Genomic DNA, 14,301 nt, shown 5'->3' with positions numbered 1-14,301 from the left:
TCTAGAATAGAGAGGAAAGTTACCTGTTCCTGCAGCTCTTGTTGCCACAGGATCTCTCAGAGGAAGGCACACAGGTGAGGCAGGTTAGCTGCAGCATGAGATCTGCACAGAGAGACACATCATAATTTCCTGATCTGAACAGCCTGAAAATTCCTCAGGAAGTACAGAGTTGTGCCATATTCTGTGAATTTTGGCCATCCTTGTGGCACCCTGTAAATGTCACCATGGTGAAAAGCCAAATGGTGGCCAGGAACTGAAGCACTGGTTCAAGGGCTTCTTACCACTATTTGAGGATCTGGGGAAGAAAGCAGAACAACACCTTTATGCATCCTGGGCTCTCCAAATGTCAAAACTACAAACCCTTTAGTCTTGGAGCTGTAGCCACTAATCAAATTTCAGACACATTGATGAGTAGCAGAGAGGTGTCTGGTGTTTGGTAGGGATACCAGCAAGGTCTCTACTCAGCTAAAAAGAAAATTCTGTATTATTGGGGAAAAACTGTTGGCTTGGACTACTTTTTTTTTAAAGGGAATAAGTAGAACCTAGAGCAAAAGATGTGATAAGACACTAAATTTGGATCTCCAATTGCAGACAGCTGTTAAATAAGTCACAAGTGAAATGACTTTGGCATTGTTAATTCTTGAAAACAGATACAAGCTGAAAATTCAACATGCCTGACTTCAGCACCTAATTTTTCACTACATCTCTGTTTTCTGGGAGTCCTTAAACAGAGCAACTTCAATTTTAAATTAATAGCCTGCTGCCAAGAATTGATTGAAAAAACATGGTTTAGGAATAACACTCTCTAGGTATATTTTTAACAGTAGAACCCAACTTTAAAGGAGAAGAGCTATTATACCATTAATTACATCTATATAATATTTCATTGAATAGCTTTGGAAACTAAAATCTTCATATTCTACAGAAATTATTTTCTTATTTTCTGCTAAATTACTTATTATCTATCTAGACACACTACTGAAAAAAGATCTAGGAACTTTCTACCACCAACACCACCATAGGCTAATGAACTCTTCTTTGTATTTTCACCTTTGTATTCTCTTTCCTTTTCCCTCTTATTGACCATGAATGCTTCAATACTCTGTGAGGAAGAAAGGTTCCTTTTGTTTTCCAGCCCAACTTGACCAAATCTTTCCAGTGTGCTTCTGACAGAAGACAGTCAAAAGTGTAGGGTATTTACCTAGGACTTGGGAGATGTCTGTTCCACTCTTTATTCCATTTCAGGTGGCCACTAGACAAATTACTGGGTCCTGATATACGAAATAAGGACATTAACCGTCCCACACGACCAATGGACATGAAGACACTAAAGACATTCAAAGACAGCTGCCTTCCCAATCCTTCCTGAGCTCAGCTTAGACTCCTTTACCCAATTCAGTACTCATGGTCATGTGGAAGCAGATCAGCAGACCAACAGAAGCAGATAATCCACACTGGAGAAGCCATTATCCATTAAATCAATGTCTTTGGAAGGTCAAAATATATTCTAAACAGTAACAAACATGTATTTTCCTGTTGCCCAAGAAGTGAATTTTTAGGACAGTGACACAAATCCAACCAGTGGACCAGTAAAGTGTTTTTCTCTAAGCAAGTGCCTTTCAGAACAAATACCCCTTCAAGTAACACCTTCAACAGTTGTTTTAAAAAAGGAGGCAGATGTGACCAGATGTCTTTTCTGAGTGAAACCCACTGAGGAGCAGTAAACCATATCTTCTTCAGTTGTGCCCACTTGACTCCTTCTTGTCAATGAATCCCTTCCCTTATCAAACTTGTTTCGGCTTTCAGGGATTTGACCTTTCTGAATTATACACAGAGCTCTTGTGTAACAGTTCTTGTATCAGTGTGTTTACCATCTGTTCTCCCTTTTCAAATGCAGACATGTGTTACTGTTTATCCACTATGTGTCACCAGTTTACTACAACAAATTCAGTCAAGTGGAAATCAGGTCAAGGTGAAATTTATTTCAGGCTGTTTTGTTCCACTTCATTTTACAGTTTGCCACATGCTAATCATAGGAATTCTGAACTAGGATCAAAAAAATAAATAAAATTATACTCTGGCTTCTGACTGACATTTTCAATGGATTGTTTCATTCACCTTTTGGAAAACCTCATACTATACTTGGCTTCACTGAAAAATGTAGCTGCTGGAAATTTTTAGCAGTTTGTTGGGCAATATGGAGGGTAAAAACAGAACCCTTAATGTGAAGGCAAAAAAAAAAAAAAAAAAAAAAAAGGGGGGGGGGATATTCTTTGTATTTTAACAGTATAGAGTGGAGACAGAAGTTATATACTTCCCTTCCTTTCCCCATGTGTACTGAATGCAAGGGAAGTAATGCAACATCCTGCAAAAAATGTCCACACCCACTGGGTAAAAACTTGCCACCACCCTAAATATAATGCATGCTTTCCTTTGACTCACTGGAAATAACTCCCCTTTTTGCCTATGTGTTATTGAACAATAGTATATTGCTAACTAGAATTATTACTAATTATAGTTCTGTGTGACTGTGGTATGAAGATGGGTTCAGACATGATATGACTTCATAGGATGTGCAAGAGAGGACGCCTATTACCCCCAGCCTCCGTGACTGCTGCCGGTGGGAGGAGGTGCTGTGGGTGTATTCATCCCTTTATCCCTCAGAGAATACCCCTGGACATTTACTTGGATTGTGCAAATTGGCTTTAGCTGTGGAAATTTAATGAACTGCTTTCCCCAGAAAAAGCAATTTTGCAGACCTCAAAGCACATACCAGAGCTATTACTGCTGTACTTGTGCAAAGAATCCTTTCCTCCTTACATAAACATAAATTACTTGTTTCTGTAGACCCCTGAGAAAGTTTAAATCTCAGCAAGCTTTAAGACATTGAAATTTAGTCAGTGAACAGCATTTTTTCTTGAATGTTGCAGCTCTTTCACATGATAATACTTCTCAGTATTAGCCTTTCTGCAGCAGTTCACTTTTATCAAGAAAAAAAGAGAAAAAAGGAATATTGAACATTCACAAAACGTTTTATTTGCCCCCAAATGGGGGTGGTTTTGGTTCATTTATTTTATTGCCATTTTGGATGTGCTTCATGGCATTTTATTATTAATCCTGTTCTACTCTGCAGTTAAAGGAGTTTTTAACAGAAAACAGTAAATGGCATCAACCCCAGCAATACCAAATGGAGTCCCATATCCATATCTTTTAAAGACTCTCATTTTTGCTGGTCTGCACATGTATAAATGCTGAATATTTTCACAGAGCTGTGTCCCACTGTTTATAGATGAGACCCATGTTATGGATCATATATATACATTTTTTTGACAAACTGATAAAATGCTCATGAGATTAAACATTGTAGCAGACCATAATTACTTTACCTGTTACTAAATACATGTATTTACATTTCAATGATCTGAAAAAGAATCAGATAGCATGTTGCTCCACTGAGGTAGGCAATGTAAATAATAATAATAATAATAATAATAATAATAATAATAATAATAATAATAATAATACAAAAGAAATATTTGTCCAGGCCCAAAAGATCTATCTTAACAGATTTTCCATATGTTGAGGTCATTGTAATCCCACCAGTGGAAATGGAGGGATTCCTGCACATGAGTTTTCACAATACTTCTACTTCCAACAATTAATAGAAGTGTTGAATTCATTGGCTAGTTCTGCAGAACTTTATGTAAAGGCAGTGGAGATAAGATCTCCTACAGGACGATGCAGAACAAGGGTTACACTAGTTCTCCTAGTGCCTACTGAGACCACCCAGACCTCCATGAACACACGTGGCTTCAGTGTGGCCACAGATCCATAAACAGAGGTTAAGGAACCTCAAAATAAAGTGTTGGTGCTACTGGAGACAACAGAGTTTTACTATGAATTTTAAGAAAGACAGAAAATTTTGAAAGCTTTCTCTGCTCCATCTAGCACTCACATGTTCCAACCTGTAGGCTGGTCTTTGGAGCAACACTGCCTGACACAGGACTACTTTTAGTGCCTGTGAGGTGAGGATATAAATATTCATTTCCTTTCTCCATGTCTTACACAACTCTTACTAGGTGAGCTTTCTCTTGCCTGGGGAGACCAGCGTAGGAGTTTTTAAACATATTAAGCATATTTTTAGATGCTTGATTATTATATTAGTAAAAAAAAAAAAATTGATGAATTTTTTTTTATTATTATTATTTTTAACCTGAAATTATCTGAATGAGTGGAAGAGTTCCTACAGAACTGTGAAATTCATGTACAGTTCAGCAAGTTTATAAATCAAAAATGGTTTTGAGCCCACCACCAGTCCAAGGAGCTTAGAGCAACCATAATAACAGGAACTGAGTTCCCCTCTTTCTCACAACGCAGCACACTGCAGTATGGGTGTTTAGGTCACAGCTCCATGTCACGTTGTTGATTTCAGAAACCAGTGCTCTTGCAAGATATAATATTGCAGTAGAGAAACATAAAACATGTCCAAATTTAAAGCACAGCAAAATATGTATTTCTGCTATTACCTTATCTTGGCTGGATTCCTTGACTGCCTTCATATGTGGAATAAAGCTGTAAAATGAAAGCATGCTGTTAAGTTCTTGACCTTCATAACCTGGCACCAGTCACACAGCTCAGTACAAAAGCTCACCTCCTCTTCTGCACCATCCTCTGCATGTCTCAAATCAGTGTCCCCGAGATCAGCATCCCTCAGCTCTGACCATGACTGCTGTAAACCTCATTTCCATCAACTTCTAACCAGACCTACAATTCTCCACTCCTAAATACCTGTCAGAAACGGTACTTGAAGTTGTGCCTTCCCTTGTTATAATTGAGCCTTATGTTTGTGGTTCTGTGAGTAATGTTCACCCTTGCTCTTTGTATCCATTATAAAAGATTTACAAATTAGTAAATATTTTCCTAATTAATAGGCATTAAAATGACAGAAAACATAGATAAATAAATAAATAAAATTATTATTCTAATGAATAAAAGCTTAAAATTACATATTGTGGAGTTTTGTGTTTTATTTAACGTCTCTGTTATATCCATGATAGTGTGGATAATGCTAAATACTAATAGAACTCAGGAAAAAAAATCTCATAACTGAGGTACTGAGTCAACTCATAGATTATTTTGTAATATGATATACAATGACTTTATGCAAACCTTGTCATTTTTTAGGGTGATTTCAAATAGTCCATTTGCTTTCAATAAGAGTTTCAGCAATGGTAACTTCACAATATACACACCCATTTATTTTTAAAATTATTCTATTAGTGATTATTTTTGCACATAATATAAAACAAACGAGATTCTCTGAAACATAAACAAAATAAGTAGAATTTAAGTTTTGTCTGAAAAGTAATCATGTTCTGGGAATTCTTCCACTGTCCTCTAGTCTGTTTACTTCTTTTCACCTAACACAGCTGGAATCTTAAGGTGATCTTTTCACAACTTATACTTAATTGCTTTTCAATGTCACCACAATTCACATTTCTGTATGACAAAAAATAAAATAACTGTCATTTACCCATTTACCAGAGGGGAGAAAAAAAAAAAAAAGAAAAAAAAATAATCCATTAAAAATTAATCCTAAATATTAATTTAGCCATTGTTCCTCACTAGAAAGAGACTTAATTTATAATAATTTTATATAAGGAATCACAGCCATATCTGGATGGACGTGGTAAAATACATTGGCATTATGATTTGGTCATTTCACATTTGATATGCTTCATTACACCTATATATGTCAGCTACAGTTCCCTCACCTTCATTGACAGATTTTTCCTCCTATGGCTGGATGTTGGAATCATGTGATTACTTTCCTCAGCTTTTTTGTATTCCCTGTGGCATACAAAGAACAAGCTATCATTTTTCACTGTACAAAACATGAAGGTATTTGTTGCAAGCTCTTAGAATTTGACCCTGGAATTTCCCATTAGTGGATTTACCAAAACTGCTCCAGGTCCGAACAAAATTCAGGTAAAACCAATGGGTTCCTTTCCACGTGCTTCAGTGACCTCCAGCTAAGGTGGTCTGTATGTCAGGAGGAGAGAGGTAGAGAGAGTACTCCAAATGTAGAGTTTACCCTTGTGGAGTTGGTGTCCCTGTCCCAGTTCAGAGTCCCTGCTAGGTTCTGGAACAGCCACATAATGCACCCGCAGAGTGCAGCTCTCAACAGGGACGTTACCTGAGATCCTGGAAGCAGTGCAGCTGTGCTGACATGTAACACTGGAGCTGCTCCTGCTTGTATCAGAGACATCCTGTTTGTAACTCACTTGGTTACCCATGTGTGTCTGCATGATGTGCTTATACACAGGTGTCCTGGTTCCTCATCTGCACTGAGAAGCAGCTATTCCCAACTGCTACAGAAGAGAAGCATTTGAAGATTGATGAACTCGCATGTTGTGATAGTGGAAGACCAAAAGATAGCCAAGGTAGTATATGTATAGTGATATGATACTGTCTTTGCAAAATAAGGAAATTAGAGACCTAAACAAAACTCATTTTAGGAAATAATAAGGGAGTTTAAAGATAATTTATTGGAATGGTAGCTCTGAAATTATATTATTTTTACCAGAACATTTATATATATTTTTTTTTCAGAACAAGTACATCCTACTTGTAAAAGACAAGAAGAAAAAGGCGAAGAAAACAGAAAACTTCCAAAAGGCTATCCTGAACAATCCCAGAAGCAATATAAAAATTAAGAAGCAAGCAGCACATTCATATAGAAAAATGCTAACATAATGAAAATGTCTGTAACTATGGAGATAATATACTTTGAAGCAACCTCCTTATAACAAAGTTTCACTTACTGGATTACTTCAAGTATTTAATAACTTGTAGTACTGCCAAAGCTCAGACTAAACGATAGTTATTTTCCCTGTCAAAAACTATTGAGCTGTGCAATGTCAAGCCACCAGAAGTGTTCTTTATTGTATCCGTATGAGAAAACCTAACCACATTTCATTTTTGTAGAGTAACAGTTTTCTTTTTGTTAGCATGCTATGAATGTATTCAGAGATCAAAAAGCTGTTATTTAAAACAAAATGTTAGAATGGTTCAAATTAAAAACAAATTATAGTCTTCTGTCTTACTGGGAATAAGATGAACAATCCAGCCATGTGAATCTATATAACTCGGACAAATAATATGGCAGATGAACTTACAAAATATAGGTGTGTCTGTAAAGATATATTTTAAAATCATCCTTTAATAAAAATCTTCCAGTTTTCAGAATATTGCAAAGCCACACAAACATTATGAAATGTTGAAGACACGGTAATATCACTGGCAAGTTATTTTGCTGAAATATGAAAGGACTGTCTTCTTATATGGTCAGGTCACCAATGACCATTTTCAAATCCATCTTTCAGAATGCACAGGAAAAATTTTTGTGTGCAGAACACAAAGTATTAACTTATCTGTTTTGATATTGTATGTGATATTTAGTCTTCTATGTATTACCTTATTAAGATGTCTTTGGAAGTGTCTCTAACCTTCTCTTGCACCTGACAGTTCAGTTCAAAATGAACACATTGTATTAATGTAATAAATGTAATAAGAAAAACTACATAATTTAAGATTTTCCCTGAACAATCTTGATTGAAGGCAGACAGAGCTTTCTGGAAATATGATCTATGATTTAACAAGCTGTTGGAGTTCTCACCTTCAACTTCAGTCTAATATTTCTCTGTTCCCTTAAGAAGTTGTGTTATTGTCTATATTTGCTTTGATGTATGAGAAATTATTATCTTGCACTTGTGCATTCATAATTCCATACTGACAAAACTGGGTGTTGAATCAAAAATAAATAAATAAATAAATATTCTTAAGTTCTGATCCTGACTACTTTTGTTATTCTCATTCATTTTGTCCATGATTGATGGACAAATTTGTGCGCAATATTTGCGGTATCTTTTTGGTATTGTAATGGAGAACTCTGGACCTTTAACTACTGAATAAAGTTAGGAGTCTTGCTTTGTTTATGCACTTTGTTTATGTACTTGCCTATATAACAATTACCCATTAAGAAAACCATGCCCGCACAGACATCCAGACAAAACATTTATTTTAATGCAATTCATATTACACACATATCACACACTTACATGCTTTAATGTTAGCCTCTGCTTAACCTATCTGTCTTTTCTACAGAAATTCCACATGTAGTGGAATATTTACCCAAACATAATTAGCATTTTTTTTTTGTTCACAATGTCACACACAATAAAAATTCATGGAGAGTGAGATCTACAGGAAAATAAATAAATAAATAAATAAAAGAAAAAAGGAAAAAGAAAAAGGAAAAATGAAAAAGGAAAAAAAAAAAAGAGGAAAAAAAGAAAAAAAAGAAAAAGGAAATAGAAAAATGAAAAAATAGAAAAAATAAAGAAAAAAATGAAAAAAAATGAAAAAAGAAAAAAATTGAAAAAAAAAAGAAAAAAGAAAGAGGAAACACCTTTAGAGACTGCAAAGAGAGTGAATTAATAGAATCAGAAAATCACAGAATCATTTAGGTTGGAAAAGACCTCTAAGATCAAGTCCAACTGCCAAGTCTACCACCAAACCATGTCCCTAAGAAGCACATCTACATGTCTTCTGAAGACCTCCAGGGATGGTGACTCAACTACTTCCCTGGACACCCTGTTCCAATGCCTCACAATCCTTCCAGTAAATAATTTTTTTTCCTAGTACCCAAACTAAAGTCCCCTAGTCCCCTAGTGAAACTTGAGACCATTTCCCCTCATCTTATCACTTGGTGTTTAGTAGAAGAAATCTATTGCAAGATAGCTGCTACCAAAAGGTGAAAAAGAACAGGGAACTGTCTGTGTGCTGCCACATGCAAACCATAGGAAGAAAGCATCAAGAAAAAGTTAACAGAAGCATTTACAAGAAACATATGGCTGCCAGTGAAGGCAAAACACAGAAGGAATGCAAAAACTGGTGAAGAAGCTATAACAGCTGATATCACAGAAGTAGACAGAAACTGTCAGAAGAAAAGATGGTACCACTGATATTTGGGGGGACACACATGCAGCAAAAGAACCTGCCAATACAGAGATTATAGGCAGAATATCCAGCAAACCTTTAACTAAATTCGTATGTAATGAAGTTCACAAATAAAATATTTTAGGTATTTATTATTCAGTAGCTGCTCATTAAGTTCTGTCACACTTGTGAAAAAACAGATACTGCATAGATATCTGGATTTGCCACAAATCTGCTTCTGCACTGATGTTAGACATTCCCTGTGTGTTTCTCAATAATGGCTTTAGAAGTCTGCTCTAACTGAATTCAGCAGAGAGACTCACATCAATTTTTTTTTTTTTTTTTCAATTAGGATATAAAAAATGTCTCTTTCCAGTCTATCTTCTGGAATACATTTATTTTTAAAATGTGTTTTTGGAAGACTATTCTAAACACATGGGCAGCCTATTAGCTTTTTTATCTTGCTGGGTTATTACCACAGAATTAGCAATAACAGAACCATCTATTGCACATTCAGTATGCAGTTGAGACTTCTGCTGAGCCCTAAGGGAATATAATCCAGCAAGGAAGAAAAAATATTCCTCTCTTCTTTTTCCATAGGGTTGTTTTCATTTCCTTCTGCCTTCCACTGGAAGACATCAGAGCTTCCCAAGAGACGCCAGCCTGAGTTTGAAAGCCAAGTGGCCTAGAACAGAGAGACGTGTGGAGTTACTCTTTATTTTGTTTTTTTTTTTTGTTTTGTTTTTTAACATCTATTCAACATCTCCTGCACGTAAAAGCTATATGCAAGAATCAAGGAGAAATGTTTGTTAATTATTCCATTTAATAGCAGCCAGAAGCTATGCTGTGAGATCATATTTATTTTATTGTACATGAAGATGTGCAAATGAACCAATATTAATGCAGGTAGACAGGAAACAGTGGCAACCAGCAGGTCAAAAGTGTAGTAGACTTGCCATGCCTATCTGCATAGCTTGTCCTCAACACAGAAGACAGGGAATTATGCATCACTGGCAAGAAATGATAAGAAGCATCCAACCCTTAAATAGGATTATAAATACCCAATCTAAATGTTATTGAAGTGTTTGAAGTAAATGTTTAAAATAGTTCTGTTTTTTCTCGTTGATAACTTTGAAATTCTACAGTGTCATGTAATCTTATTTTGCTTTTACATCTCTCTGTCATGGAAGAGCACATTTGCAATACAGTTCACTACTTGAATAGTACAGTAAATGAATTTATTAGAAGTTATTTTTACATATTTTGTTATTTCCATTTTAGAAAGCAGAAGTTAAAACCCAAAAGCTTTAACAAAAGTAATAGCAAGGACAGGGACACAAAAGCAAACACTCCATAAGAGCAAGAATATAATCTATGGTGCTCTGGGATTATAATTCCCTTAACATTTACTTCATGTAAAATAATTCTTGCAGAGTTTCTGCCTTCAAATCCTGCTATGGTGAATGTGATTCATCCCATCTAATTTTCACTATTTAAAAATTCACTTTAATTTAGCTAAAGTCACTGATCTAATCAATGAAGAACCTTTGACTCACAAAGGCTTCATATCATCTTAAAATAGGATCTGGAAGCCACTGATTCCAGAAGTGATATCATTTGCCTCTTTCTGCCACTGACTACAGGAGGACACCTAGATGTGTCTCAGGCTACCTATCTATCTACATCTGAAGCAAGATGAAAGAAATCCTGATTTAAATATAGAATGTAAATTAAATGGCATGAAAAACTTCCTTGTTTTATAAGACTACTCTTATAACAGTTAAAGGATTGTTATTGTTTTTTAAGGTCTGGGACTTTGACAAACTCTGGGAAAAGGACTATGGATATGATTTTGAAAAGCAGGCAAATTGTTCTGAAATCTGACCAGAACAAGGCAATTTGGCTTCTAGTTTCTAGCAAACAAACATGCTTGTTTTTCTCCAACAGAAGAAGCTATCATCATGAGTGAAAGGGTTCAGAGCTTGTCTCTGTAGAGCCACAAGAAAGAGTCAAATCAATTAGAAACAGTCTGACACATTTAATCAGCTCCCTTAAGATTATGCTTTTTCAAACTGATGAGGGTCAAAAAGTTATATAGCAAAAGGCTAAAGGCATTTCCTCTCCAACCAGGACAAGATATATTTCAATTCTAGAAGTCTTTGACCTTCCTTAAACTAAATACAAAGTCTGCTAAGGATCCGAAGTTTATGTCTATAAAGTAGTTTCAGTAGTTTCAGGTTTATTCATTTCTGCAGGTCCATTTTTCCTGGGGGGGAGGGGGGGGAAGAGTTAGACTATAGGCAGACAGATTAGAGGCATATTTTTGACAAGCCAAGGCAGACGATTATAGTTATGTTACCACAAGACAGCATTTTCCATTTTTATTCTCAAAGCCATGAATAACTTACCCAACACACTTTGGTATTTCTTCAGACTATTAATTGTTAGCCGACTAATCTAGAGTTCTCTGTATGTGGGTTTTTAAGCATTTTCAAAATAACTTATTACAAAACTTAGCCTCAGAGTTATTCACGATCTCTACTCTCTGAGCTTGCTCTACTGGTTATTTCAGCAGGGAAGAAGGATACAACTAGTTCAAATGCCCAGTACAGGGGACTGGAGGCTTAATTTACATGTGCAGACCTATACCATACCACTGCTATCTTTATACAGAGAGGAGAGGTGAGATGAAGAGATCTGTCTCTGGAAATAGCACTGAGCCCGGATATTCATCCATTCTACCACTGGCTGCTGACTTGTCTGGCTCTGCTTGCCCGTACCAGCCCCAGATTGGAACACCACCACCTTGGCACTCACATCAGATAACATACGAGTGGTTATAAAGCAGAATATATGCTCTAAAGACCGATACCCAATCCGATCTGATCTAGACACAAGGAAGACGTTGGCAGAGGGAAAAATATCTGTCCTATCAGTGGTAACATCACACAACCGAAGTCTGTTGTGGTTTCTTGCATGTTCACCAAACATGGGTAGAAAGGGATAATATATTTCCTCAAAGGTAGATGTCATCTTTTCAAATACCTTTCTGGCTAACTTTCTAACCACAAAAAGATGGTCAACAAATTAATAGTAGTTTGGGTTTTCAGCCTCAGAGACTTCTCAATTCATGCTATGTTGTCTCCTTCACTGAGTTTTGGACAGATATCCATTAATTCTTCTTTCCTATCCTGAAAACTACCTTTACATGTTTTCTTTGCATGTCTTGCACCAGCCTCTTCTTGTAGGCCAGACTGAGAGGAATACAGAATTTTCACATATTCAACAGTGGACCACCTGGTAGGGCATGCATAAAATTGCTTCTTCTGTATGTGTTTCATAATGATGAGCACTCTTAGTTTCCATGCCGCAATACACCTTAAAAATTATATCCAAGTGATTTTATTTTGACGAGCAGATATCATGTTATCCTACAAATGACATGCATTTTATCTGTAACTCTGTGCAGGGTAGTGGCTGAAGTTCAAACCACAAAGGCAAGCCATAGGCAAGCCATCCAAAAGCAGTGCCATTGTACAACAGTGTGTACCCCACAGTTTGCCATGAGGGCAAGCAGAGAGCCTGGAATTTGAATGATTCAGTCTGATATGTTCACAAAGCATCTGTCTGTATCAGATTTGTACTACCAAGTAATCCAAAAAAAGTAAAAGTAAAACTTAATGTTACTGACCATAGTACCACAATCTGGTAGAAACCAAGACTGTTGATAGACCCCATGTTTATAAGATGAAAACAAAGTTTGAGGTACATGGTTCTGTTTGAAACTTGACACAAAGGTGTTTCTTCTAGATGGGAGGTCTCATTTTTTTTTTCTAAATTATGCTAATGACATTCCACCACAAAGATTCTGATATGAGGAAAGCCACAAAAGTTAAATTGCTTTTAGGGAGATGTTGGAGGCCATTGCTTAAGGAACGCACAGCTAGAAGCACAAAGTGTGCACAATGTGAGGAATTGGCTCAGCTATCTAAATCAGTCTAACTATGACCTTACAGAAAGAATTAAATTTACACCTGCTGAGGACACAGCTGTAATGTCAAGAAGAAAAATAAAATGGAAAAGGAAATGCAAGCTCTAGAAATTAAGAATTTTGCTTTTTTTTTTTTTTTTCTTACAGGTAATGTCTACAACAATATTTAGCTTTGTGGACTTTGTGGAATTACTCACTAATCTTTGAAAGAGAAGATCAGAGCTAGTACATTTTAGAGTAATTAATAATTTCCATGATGTTTCCTAGGGTCAGTCTACAATGTCATATGGTATAAACTGCTCAAAGCTGCATAATTGAATGGACTCCCTCCCAAAAAAATAAAAAAAAAAAATAAAAAAAAAAATAAAAAAAGGTAGAGGCACAGATCATATACGGTGACAGAAATATAAGGAAATGATTAAAGATTTAAGAAACACTTGAAGTATGCAAAACACTAATTCTTCCAGAGACTGTCTTCCAGGGACAACTTGAGGAAGCAAGGTCTATTTTCTAAATAAATGTTAGTTCCTTGGCCTGAAGCACAGAAAAACAGGAAAGAGACAGTCATTGGATAAACATGAATTTTCTCGATTAATGAATTTTTCTGCCATTGAACTTAAGTATTAGTCATGATGAGAACATATTTTTTAAACAACAGTGCCTTAGGATCTCACTTTTTCACCTCCTATTAGCACTATGTTTTATAAACTTACTTCAAGAAAAACAGCTTAAGCAAGTGCCTTAGCTTTTAGCAGTAATCTGGATTGCAAACAGCAATGAATTTACATGAGCAAGACACAAGAAATTTTAGTTCAGAATGTCATTTGGAAAAAATCCGTGTCTTCCCTTTCATGAAGCTGGGGCTTCATTAAGGTCCCAGACACATTGTTGAATGTACCAAGTTACTCTAAAAAATTCAACTCATGTAAAGGACAAGAGGGAAAAGACAGAGGAGAAATCTTATGTAAGCAACAGATTGTGATGGCACCTAGGTAAGTAGGTCACCAAGAGCCTTGGAGTCTGCTTTCAGCTTTTCAGGACAGCTTTTTCAGGTCAGAGGACCAAGTACAGCGAACAAGTCCTCATGACAGAGGTGGGATGGGATGATGAGGCCCCTACAGGCAAAGGAAGAGCATAGCCTAAAGCAAGAGATGGCTGCTAACCCAAGGGGAACCTAACAGATGTAAGGAGAACTCAGCAACTGGCAACCTTTATCCCACATTCTCACAAAGAGTCCTAAACATACCATCTGGACACAGACATCCAGGTGTTTGCATGCTGAAAAAAACACCTTTATTCACACTTCATGG

General features: G+C 36.2%; 1 long non-coding RNA gene across 6 annotated transcripts in view; it reads right to left on the bottom strand.

Annotated features, from left to right (window-relative positions):
• LOC110351880 (uncharacterized) overlaps positions 1-14,301 on the bottom strand; it is a 33,204-nt gene that overhangs the window by 8,620 nt on the left and 10,283 nt on the right. For 2 of the 6 annotated variants that reach the window (XR_011806985.1, XR_011806984.1), the window contains exons 2-5: positions 5,775-5,850; positions 4,527-4,572; positions 282-295; positions 24-102 (exon numbers count right to left, since the gene is read on the bottom strand). This is a non-coding gene — a long non-coding RNA (uncharacterized lncRNA). Of the gene's footprint in view, positions 1-23; positions 296-4,526; positions 4,573-5,774; positions 5,851-14,301 lie in introns of all 6 variants that reach the window. The other 4 variants (XR_011806982.1, XR_002399899.4, XR_011806983.1 and 1 more) reach the window with 2 other exon arrangements.

Source organism: Anas platyrhynchos, chromosome 2 (assembly GCF_047663525.1).
Source record: "Anas platyrhynchos isolate ZD024472 breed Pekin duck chromosome 2, IASCAAS_PekinDuck_T2T, whole genome shotgun sequence".
In the NCBI taxonomy this organism is placed as follows: Eukaryota; Metazoa; Chordata; class Aves; order Anseriformes; family Anatidae; genus Anas; species Anas platyrhynchos.
The sequence above is the reverse complement of the archived record's forward strand: the minus strand, read 5'-3'. Positions and strand labels throughout refer to the sequence as shown.